This window comes from Phoxinus phoxinus, assembly GCF_949152265.1.
Source record: "Phoxinus phoxinus genome assembly, chromosome: 10".
Lineage (NCBI taxonomy): Eukaryota > Metazoa > Chordata > Actinopteri > Cypriniformes > Leuciscidae > Phoxinus > Phoxinus phoxinus.
The window spans coordinates 12,631,517-12,642,752 of record NC_136885.1 but is presented as its reverse complement, the minus strand read 5'-3'; positions in this window follow the sequence as shown (position 1 = coordinate 12,642,752).

The window sequence follows — 11,236 nt, the reverse complement described above, 5'->3', positions numbered from 1 at the left end:
AAAGTAGGCCTAAGTTACAAATGCCGAATTTTAGGATTGATACTTATAAATGAAAATCATATTTAGGTCACGACTGTACGTTGTTTGTGAACAAAATCGTAATGCATGAATACGCTATATGTTCACATCAGCATAGGTATAACACCCCCATAACATTAATAGCCTACTAATTAATGTCTATGCATCTTCCCCTTTAAAATTTGATAAAGCTTGTATATTTGCATAGTGTTCTTCTTAAAATATTGTGCATAGCCCTATGTGACGTCTGTTTTTATATATATATATATTTTGTTTTATATTTGTTTGCACACATCAAGTAGCCTATCAGTAACTTAAATTTATATTTTAATATAGCCTACTTAATGTTTTGATATGACTGTTTGAAGTTTTGGTAATAAAACGTTATTTTCTTACTTGCAGATAAATACATATGCATTTGCATCATCCACTGATCTTCCATACTGATACTTCACATCACATCACAATGATGTCAGACCCAGCAACCCCCCAGGTATTTAGAGCAGGATTATATACAATAATATACATATCAATATAAAAGTATACAAGTATATACAATTACTAAATAAACATTCATTTATCAATGCATTTAATACTTATAAGTAGTAGGCTACTTTTGTACTTTTACTCATGAACTTGATTTGTGTACTTTTTCCACCACTGAATATAATATAAAATAATATATTATAATATAATATAATGTGAAATATTATAATTACAGTTTTATTTTAATGTATTTTTAAATTATTTAAATGTATTCATGTGATGGCATAACAGAATTTTCAACAGCCATTACTCCAGTCTTTGGTGTCACATGATATGTCTGAAATAATTTCTTATTATTAATATTGAAAACAGTTGTGCTGCTTAATAATTGTATTATTTATCAGTATTTATTTGAAATAGAAATCTTTGGTCAAATTACAAATGTTTGTACTCTCACTTTTGATCAATTTACTGCATCCCTGCTGAATAATAAAAACCGATACTGACCTCAAAATTTGGAACGTTAGTATATTCTTCTGTCAAAACCTGTGTATTAGGCTATTTAAGCTGTAAAGCTGAGTTTTGCTTTTTGTAACCTTTGAGTGGATCACTATACATGTATAATGCAATTACCAAAATTAACTCAGCGACTTTAAAATCTGCTGTGGTGTTTTCTTTCTTTCCTTTTTTTATATCACACTGCAATGCCTGCAGAAAAAAAAAAAGCCCATCATTAGGAATCATGTAGCGTATAGTTTTGCTCGCATGAATCACTTAAACTCTGCATCTCATGGATGTTTGCTAGTTTATGCATGTGCCACTTGCTTCTAATTTGACATTGCAGATTTGTGTGTGACTGAACGCATGTGTGAAAGTGCTCATGTGTCTGTATATATGCTTTGTGTGTGCGTATGGGGGAAGGGGGCTTAGTTAGAGCTCCTGGAGGCCTGGCTGGCCAGCTTCAGAAGCTCTAGCCCAGCGAAACACAGCAGGGAGTCCTCGACAGAACCCAGGAACAAATGTCACCAGTTCTCAAACCCCCCAACCAACTAGCCTTCCCATCCTCCTAGACGTCGACACACACAAATGGCCTTCACAAACACTCTTATCAGGGCTTAGGGAGCGGGGAGAAAAAACAAATGCAACCCGAGGGGAGCATATGCTTTTCTTGACAGCTGTTGAGTAGATAATTCTAGATTTTCAATTTAATTTGAAGGCCATGAGAGAAGATGCTGCTGTTATGTTTACTGAGAAGTAAACTCTCTCCCGTATTGTTGCCAGCTTGTTATCGGAAAACAAGATGGTGGCAACAGGTACAAAGTGGCATTCTGCAAAGCTGTTCTCGGTTAGGGATTCTTCAAAATAACCTTGGCCACTGGGGAAAATATGAAGTGAAGGAGAGAGAGGGTCTTGTTTTTCACTCTCAGTGCCTCTTGTTTTATGTCCACAGTGAAGAAAAAAAAAAAACCCAGCAGCACGAAGCCAATTAGGTTTTTCGCACAAGAGTGTCTTAATCAGTGGCGTAATTGGAGGCACCCCGCTGAGATTGAGGCTGGGCAGAGAACAAGGTCTAAACCAACATATAATCAGACATATTGAGCTTCAAACTCGTCAGCGTGACAGAAACTGTCATTATGAAGAATTAACCGAGTGTTTGGCTAAACCTGCTGAAACAAAGTTACTTGGCATCATTAAAAAGTATAAGGGATACTTATCAACTGACAAGAATGTTTTTTTTATTATGGTGCATTTTATTTGAATCAATCCTGGCTATTATAGGTGGTGTTGTATCCGCATCTGTGAAAAAAAAAATTCTTTAATGTAATCCTGGTCTTCACTATCTGTTCAGACATCAGAATCTCAAAGGCTGAAGTTTAATCAAAGATTTCCTTCCCCTCACTAAAGTAATACATTTAAAGCCTCCATACATCTCAGGTCATTTACTTAATGAAGTATTTAATTAAAAATTCATAACACTTATCAAAAAGCGATAGGCTGGGTATTTTAGCAGCCATTTAACATATTGGTATTATTCGTAAAATCGACCAGGTGTGAAGTGAATTATAGATTTCTGATAATTATCAGACAGAACACATAGATACATGAACTACAACTGATGCATAAACATTTTTCTTTAACCAACATCAAGATTTTAACTTAGATCCTCCTTGGACTTTAACTTTAATGTGGATCCATCAGGGAAAATGAATACTGTTCAAAAGTTTGGAATCAGAGTGACTTTTTTTTCTTTTTTACGAATAGGCTATGTTTATTCAACCAAGACAGATTAAACTGATCATTCACAGTAAATAAATGTATAATGTTGCAAATAAAATCTATTTCAGATAAATGCTGTTCTTTTGTACTTTCTATTTGTCAAAGAATCCTGAAAAAATGAGTATCAGAGTTACCAGAAAAAAACATTAAGCAGCACAACTGTTTTCACCATTGATAATAATAATAAATATTTCTTGAGCACCAAATCAGCATATTTAAATGATTTCTGGACATCACATGAATACTTTTTTTAAAAAATATATTAAAATAGAACACAGTTATTTCAAATAAAAAATATTTCCATTTTTACTGTGTAATTGGTCAAATAAATTGTGAGCATAAAGAGACTTATTTAAAAAAAAACATTTGAAAATCTTACCGATATTGCTTTAACACTGTTACCGTTATTGTTACCGCACAGTAACATTGTTGTGTTTTGTATGTCGAGTATTGATGTCTGTGCATTAGGTGATGCAAGAAACAAAAATCTTGTGTTGCAAGATGGTGTCACACCTTTCAAAGATAAATCTCAGCAGCTTTGCTATTGTGAAATATCCATCTACAAACAATTATGAATTTGAAATAAGATATGAGTAAATCTTTATGCTGAAATAATGATAATAATCAAATAGTTTGACTTAAAATCAGCCAATTTGCTTATTTTATATTCTAGTCTAGTATATTGCTTGTCATTGTTATAACAAATGTTTTCATTTGTCACACTTCTGACTTGGCATATCAGAAATTTGAATATGAATACACAAGGTCCTAGATCCCAAGCTAATAAAAAAAATTACAGTAAACAAAATCATTTCTTACAGTGGTTAAAGACAACTTTATAATGTGAATTCACAGAGAATATTAAGATTACCCTGCATGCATTCATTTTTTTTGACAGAAAATAGTCTAATAGAAGATTATCATTTGCTACTCTGTAGTTGTAATATATTGCAAAAATAATGTCAAACCCAATTAATTTACAGTAATTCACTGTTCTGAAGCCAATCAATATGATAATTATGTTCATATTCATATTGTGCTGTTTGATGAAAAAACTAAATTAATTATTTGAGGTTCTGCTTTACTAGAGTTTTTCTTGATTACATAAAAAAAAAGAACAAAGAAAAAAAAAACACAATCTCAAACCTGCACACCAGCTTGTACAAACCTCAAACTTCCACTTCAAATTCAAATATTTTAGTAAAGAACACTAGTCTTTGATTTCAGAATAAAAACTTCGACCTCATATGACACACAAAACCAAAAATACACCATAGAGAACACTAGTTAGATCAATTCATGACACTGTTACAAAAACTTCCTTTTGGCAACCAGGAATCATTTTACAGCTTAATGTCTATTACAGTACAAACAGAGGGGTGCAGACAGTGAAATCCAACAATAATTTCATTACACTTCTGTAAAGATATCTTGCATGAAACGCACTAGAAAAGAAAAGTTCAAAAACTAAAGAATAAAAATATTAACTAGGCAAGTGATACAATACATACTGTCAATTACAGTACAGTAAAATAAATAAATAAATTCAGCATCCTCTGCCAAATTGTATTACAGTATTATAATGACCACATTTGCCATACAATAACAGTTTCTTAGTTTTCTGACAAAAGTTTTTCCTCTCTAGGTAGTCGTCTCTCAGTTCTACAAAAACACAAAATGTTAGAAGTTGGCTAAAAATCTATTTTACAATTATGAGTTTGAGGATGTACAACATGTGCCACGGTATTTACTGTACATAGAATAGTGAAAGTTCTCTTATCTAAAGTACTGCTACTCTGTACTGTAATTATAATGTATGTGTAAGTCGTATAAGAGATGACCCTATAGACCAACTTCCCTAATGGTCATTCCATGCACAAGAACATCAGAAACTATGTCAAATACAAAAACAAATGTCTTTTTACACCATTCCCTTTCATTTTTCTTTCTTTTCCCCTCCTCTTCCTCTTTGTCTCCCACCATAGGGTTCATTTTCCGAAGCGCATGTTCCCCCATGGCCCTATTTATATTATCCTGAGATTCTGATTGGTGTGTCATCAGTTTTGCTGCTTAATGTTTAGACATGGATACATGTGTGCTATTTGAGTTCACAGCGTGACACTTGAGTTATATTGTGTACTTGTGTTTTCTGAATGAGAACACGGTTAAACCTGTGCGAAATGTGGACATTTCTGTTTTGCAGAAAACATTGAGAAAATTGGAACGTTTTTGAAAACATGTGAAATGTGTCTTTGTTTAAAGACCTGAAGGAATGGTTTGGGAAATTAACTGAATCAGTTATAGAGTGTTATCAATCAAGAAAAACTGTAATCGGACACCCTTCATATTACACAACATCAAAAATAAAGAATGGTGGATGCTTGTCTGGCAAACTTTGACACTCTATAGTTCAAAAACACTGATCCATTCATGTTCCCTAAGAAGTGCGTTGATGGAGGGTAAAGATTATCATTGCTATGAGCACCATCATCAGGTTACTGAAGAGGAGAAGGTGGGAAAGGAAGACTTGGGGGGTTTCCCTCCTCCTTTCGCTTGCGGGAGCTTGAACTCTTTTTATGTCGGCCACCACACCATGGCTAATGGCCCCCGCTGAGCCTGCTGTCTCACTCCCGGCATCAAGCCCATCGTCCCTAAATCAAACCATAGAAAATTGGGCTTAAAATATTGGGGAGAGGCCCCCCAAAAGAGACCCAAAAGCTGCATCTGTCGCCGGCTTACATGAAAGTTGAGCTCACGAGGAGCAGTGGTCGCATCGGTCCTCGCTCGCAGTAGATCTAAGATGAAATAGGTTGAGGCTTGTTCCTCTTTGGGTCGGCTAGTACGATGTTTTATAGAGCGGGATCTCATGGACTTTTGGAGAAATCGGTGCCGTTGCATACATTGGTCGATGGATGTGACATGCTAGTGGTCTTGAGCAAGCTAAGAAAGGTGAGCATTGTGTTCCTTCCCATCGAAACGGTTCATGTTTCAGGTCTTAGATCAGACTTGGTTTGTCAGGTAGTTTGGAATATCACGATCAGAGCTCATTTGACTTGAGTTTGAAAAGGTCAGAAGGTGTAAAAATCGTGTTTGCGAGCTTCCTCAAAGTTGAAGTGTCAACAAAACAGTCCGCATTTGCAATGCTAACAAGACTATATCATGTATTGTTCCAAAAATGATGTGCAAGAATTTTCTGAGCAGAGTCAGCTGGTGTGTGTGTGTGTGTGTGTGTGTGTGTGTGTGTGTGTGTGTGTGTGTGTGTGTGTGTGTGTGTGTGTGTGTGTGTGTGTGTGTGTCGGCAGAATCATACAGCTGGTGTTGCAAAGGTGAGGATTCGGAACAATGCGGATATAAGGACCAGCCTTCTTGCAACACACATAGAAACACACACACACACACACGCCATCTTTTCTAAAAAAAAAATTGCAACACTGTACACACACAAGCAGCAATCATTCCGCCAGTGCTGTCTGTATTCTGTCAGTCCATCTGAAAAATGCATGTGACGCGCAGCTGAAAAATTCAGGATATCCAGGCGCATTTCCAGTGGGCAGAATGCAAATCATTGTGTTAGAGATGCTGTAAACTTCGAGCTTGAGCTGAGTTTGGCGTGGGGAACGAAGGAAGCATTGTGTATGTTGCAGAGGGGAGATGGAGGATGGGTTTGGTGTGGGGGGGGGGGGGGGGGTGTCTGACTGAGTGATGCAAGTATGTCTGTCTGTGTGTGCGAGTGTGTGTGTGTGTGTGTGTGCAGAGAGTCATTGTGCTCCCGTGTCTCACAGTTCTTTGCAGAAGACATGTATAGACAGGTATAATCCACAATATCAGCTGACAGGTGTGATGTGAAGACCGTTTTTTGATGTGACCCTTGCAGGACCTGTGATTGTCTGTACGGCGAGACAATAAGGAAGCATATCTGTTGTAAACCAAACCAGTCCCTTCGAAAATCTGCAGATAATTATAAGCCTTCCAAAACTAGTTTTAAAAAATAAGCAAGCGATGTTAATTATCAATGCTTCTGAGGAAGATGGAGGATAGATGGATTTGTTGAATGGGTTGTGTAGGGTGGGGTGGGGGGGTTATACAATAATAAAGAAAAGGGGGGGGGGGGTATTTATACAAAGAGTAGGTTTTTCATTGTCTGAAAATATAAACACAGATGAGCTGTGTCTTTGATTTGTTCCTGCTTTTCAGTCCACGCAGCAGGGATGCGCAGGCAGACGTGCCCTCTTTGCATGCGATGTAAATAGGTACCGTGGACGCTGCATGATGAGATTATATTCCGCCCGTTTCTCTCTCTTTCCTTTCTTTCCCTCACCCTCCCTCAAAGCGCACTATTATGTTTTTTTAAGCTGGCTTTGATTCAGCTGTTTTCAGTGTTTTCCTCTGAATTGATGTGTTGCACGTTTTAGTTTCCTTGCAGACGATGGAGCTTGTTGTGTTTGATGATCGCTATTTAAGCACTAATTCCTCTAAAATAAATAGAGCAAAAAAAAAGAAAGAATTGCAATTTAAAAAAAATAATAATAACACCCTTTAAAATCAAATCTAATTGTGACATTCACCTTTAATGTCAATTTTGCTTGAAATTCTGGATTCATGATGCTGCAGAAAAAATACTGTGCATTTTTTTTTAAATGTGGCTGTTGTTTTTACAAATTATATATGTATAAGTATGTTATCTATAAATACCAGATCATAATTCAGATCAGTTTAGATTTCATCCGGTGCAATTCAAAGCGTATTTAATAATTTGTGCATTTTTATATTATATGCTGTCCACAAGCCCAAGCTCATGGATGGTTTAACTTTCGAGCAGCAGCCATTTCTGCATCATTTCATGAGGTTTAATAAAGCTTATGCCACCACGACATTAGACATAGACGCCTCAGTCTTTACCATCGTCCACAAATCTGCATCACGACTGAATCCTCTGCTTATCTAAAACAAACTGCACAGTCACTTGCCTATATCTGATATGTCTTCAAAGACGTATTCCCCCCCTTTCCAACTTCTGCAAACAAAGAAAGGATAAAAGGCTGATCTCTGCATAAGCAAGAGCAGGAAGAAAGGAGAAAATTGATGGAGATGTGTTCAACGCTCTGATGTGTATTATACGGTTTTTAGTTGGTGTTTATTGATGTCATTAGACTCTTCATCTTTTAACCGTTCTTTGATTTGTTTTTCTTTTGCTTCAGGGGAGATTAATAGAGGGGGGAAACAGTCAGTACTAATAAATGTTGCTGAGAAATAGCAAAAACAATTGACAGGTCATCATTATTATTATTATTATTATTATCATCATCATCAACAACATGAATAATAGCAGCGATAATAACAGGTTAATAAAATAGGTGAAATTTTAATTGTTTGAAATAATTGTTTTTGCGTTGTCCTTTAAAATATTACACAGTGACAATGTGCACAAACTAAAAAATATTAAATATTAAGCTTTTGTTATTATTTTTATGCATTTCACTGAGGCTCAATTTGCCACAGCCATTTGCCACTAAACACAGATTATTAACAACATTGTAAGAAGCTTATAATAAAGATGTTGACACAGAGGGTAAAATCCAAAAATCTAAATTGGGATTAAATAATTTTTGTTGCATTAATCAGATGTCTTGATATCTGACTAATGTTTCTTAATAAAACAATGAATTAATTGGACTATTATAATAATTGTATTAATGAAGACGCGTCTGTTTAGAAAGAACTCAAAATGATCCTCCTCCCTTTGCTTTCTTGAACTCACTTTACTGTCTTCTTCTCCCTGACATTTTCACATTTCTGTATGCAGAGGTATTTACTCAAAGTGCCCGGCTCAAACTCTGCAAGTTCTAATGCTGTGTTCACGAGGAGCTTTCCATTTTAAAATCACAATGCGCCACACCGCATTGATCTGGGGGATCCCAAACTTTATTCGGTATTAGAGATTTCAATAGCACCAGTTGGAATAAAAGTGGAGGGCTGAATGTAATGGGGGTGGCAAACCAAGTCTTTAGTCTGTGTTTTTGAACCTCACAATGAACCAGGACACAAAAGGGGCTGGTCCGCACACAGATATTGTTGCCTGTGCAACCTTACAAAGCGGAGAGCCTTTGAAGAGAATTTGGAGTCGGCGCGCTGAAAAGAAGCTTTGTATTTGTTTACGTGCATGAGATTACACTGAGATGTCTGAGGCTAGTTCTGTGATTTAACAGTTAAACAGTTCAGATGAAAAAAGTTGCAATTTAATCAGAACATATATACAGAGGGAGTGTATATGCTACTTTTATGCTATTTGACAGTGCTATTTATTTTTGTACGTTTGCATTTCAATAAAATTAAGATTGTACTTTTTTTTTATTAAATAAAAAGACTTTAGTGCTTGTCATTTTTCTCTCTCTTTCTTTTCACTGTGACGTGCTGGAAGAGTTTATGTAAATGCTTTCAAATTCTCAAATTTATATTCATTGTTTGAGCATCAAATATGGTATTTTGCAATTAAAATGATCTGACAAGCGTATAGTAGATGGGTCAGTGTTTTTATTTGACCTTTCACCACCGAGAATATCGCTTGGAATTGTTTTAGGTTCTTTCTAAATTCCAGTCCTAAATCTTAAACGTGTTTTTTAGATGTTGTATTTAATATTAGATGTGAATTTCCTCTCTTTGGTTTTCTAAAAAGGTTCTGTTATTTTAAAAAGGCTCTCCTTTAAATTATGGAATGTAAATATTTATGAAGAAAATCTTGTGAGTATGTTTATTTAAGACAATTCCTCCACAATGTTTACAGTATCAAAGAACATATTTTTAAATAATCATGGGGATTTCTTTTTACATGTGAGGTATGTTCTGTGTTATGCCTTTTTATATATAGCCTATATATATATGTAATGCTTCTTTCAAACTGGGCAAACCAACAACTATTGCTGAACATTAATTACTACTAATAATAAGCTGTTATTTGTTATTTTTTCCTGTTAGTTAATTTAGATTTTTATTCAGCCATTACAACAATGTTGTAATGGTCTTGTTTTGTGTCCTTTAAAATAATTTTGTTGACAGTGTTTTCAGTTCTATATTAGTATATGCCTGACGAAGGTCATGAGACCGAAACCTTGCTAATATACTTTTAGATACGTTTTTTTTTTTTTTTTTTTGCAAGAATTGATAGTGTGCGGGATATCCTTTTGTTTTTCAGTTCTATATTATTTCAATCTAGTCTTAAACATAATGTTCAGAATGTATCATTTCTACAACAATAATATAGTGCCATGGATTGAGATTGAATAACAATAAATCGAATGAAGCCAAAAGCAATTAAATGATCAAACTGATGCCTAAACCTGCTCTTCCATGGGAAGTTCAAAAATCATACAACCAAATAAAATTATTGCTAAGACACATCAATAATTTGATTTGAGTATATGAGACACTAATGATAAAATATATAACATTAAGAACAGTTTCATAATGAACACAATTGAATACCATTGTCTCAACAAGATGCACCTTCATCTTCTGTGCTGCCAGAGTCCTTTAACATCAGTGTCATGTTAATAATGCCATTACTATATTTATTTACCTAAAAGCTAAGATTTTCAGTCACACGAGTGAATGTAAAGACTTTTTTTGCTCTTTTCCGTGTTGGTACGGTGGAGCCGGACAGGATGTGGCTGACTCTGTTGTGACAGCCAGGATGTGGGTTCAGGACCTTTGGTGAAGTCGGGGTCATGGTAGACAATCATGCCAGCACACAAGTGGGTTTTAGCGCACCCCTTTCATTCACGTGCAGAGAAAGGTTCCCCTCCCCTCAGCACACAGCTTCAATTCCTCCGGCTTCCCGAGGGAAAATACTGCCTTTCTCTAAATAAACCCACTATATCTTTCTCTCTCTCTCTCCACACACACATACACACACTCCAGTAGGAGAGCAAAGCTTTGCGGGACGTGACCTCGGCTCTCCTTTAGGTAAACCGGCACTCCTGGCTATGCGCAAGACCTGTGACTTCTTTTCTCAGCTTGATCCTACTGGGAGAAGGCAGGAGATGCATATGTAATCCTGATGTGTGCTTATGTGTGAGAGAGAACGACTCAGTTCTTTTGTTCTTTTTTTTTCTTCTTCTTGGCCCTTATTTATTACATGTTGATGTTACTATGTAAAGGAGCAAAGTGCAAATAGGAGGTTCACTTTTTCATTTTTGTATTTTATTTAAATATGTTTTACCAGAACAAAGTCAATCCTTCTGATGGAGACTGGAGCAAGGGTTACATGATACCATTCAAGTTCATAAACAATAATAACTCATTTATGAAATGTAGATATTGACAGCCTATTTCTCTACACTTACATCATGTGGAACGAGGATAAAAGAAGACATAGCGAAAGTTATATGATGTTATATGAAGTTATTTCATGAAGAAGAGAATAATATTATTATTACAATATTATTGTAGCTAATTGTAA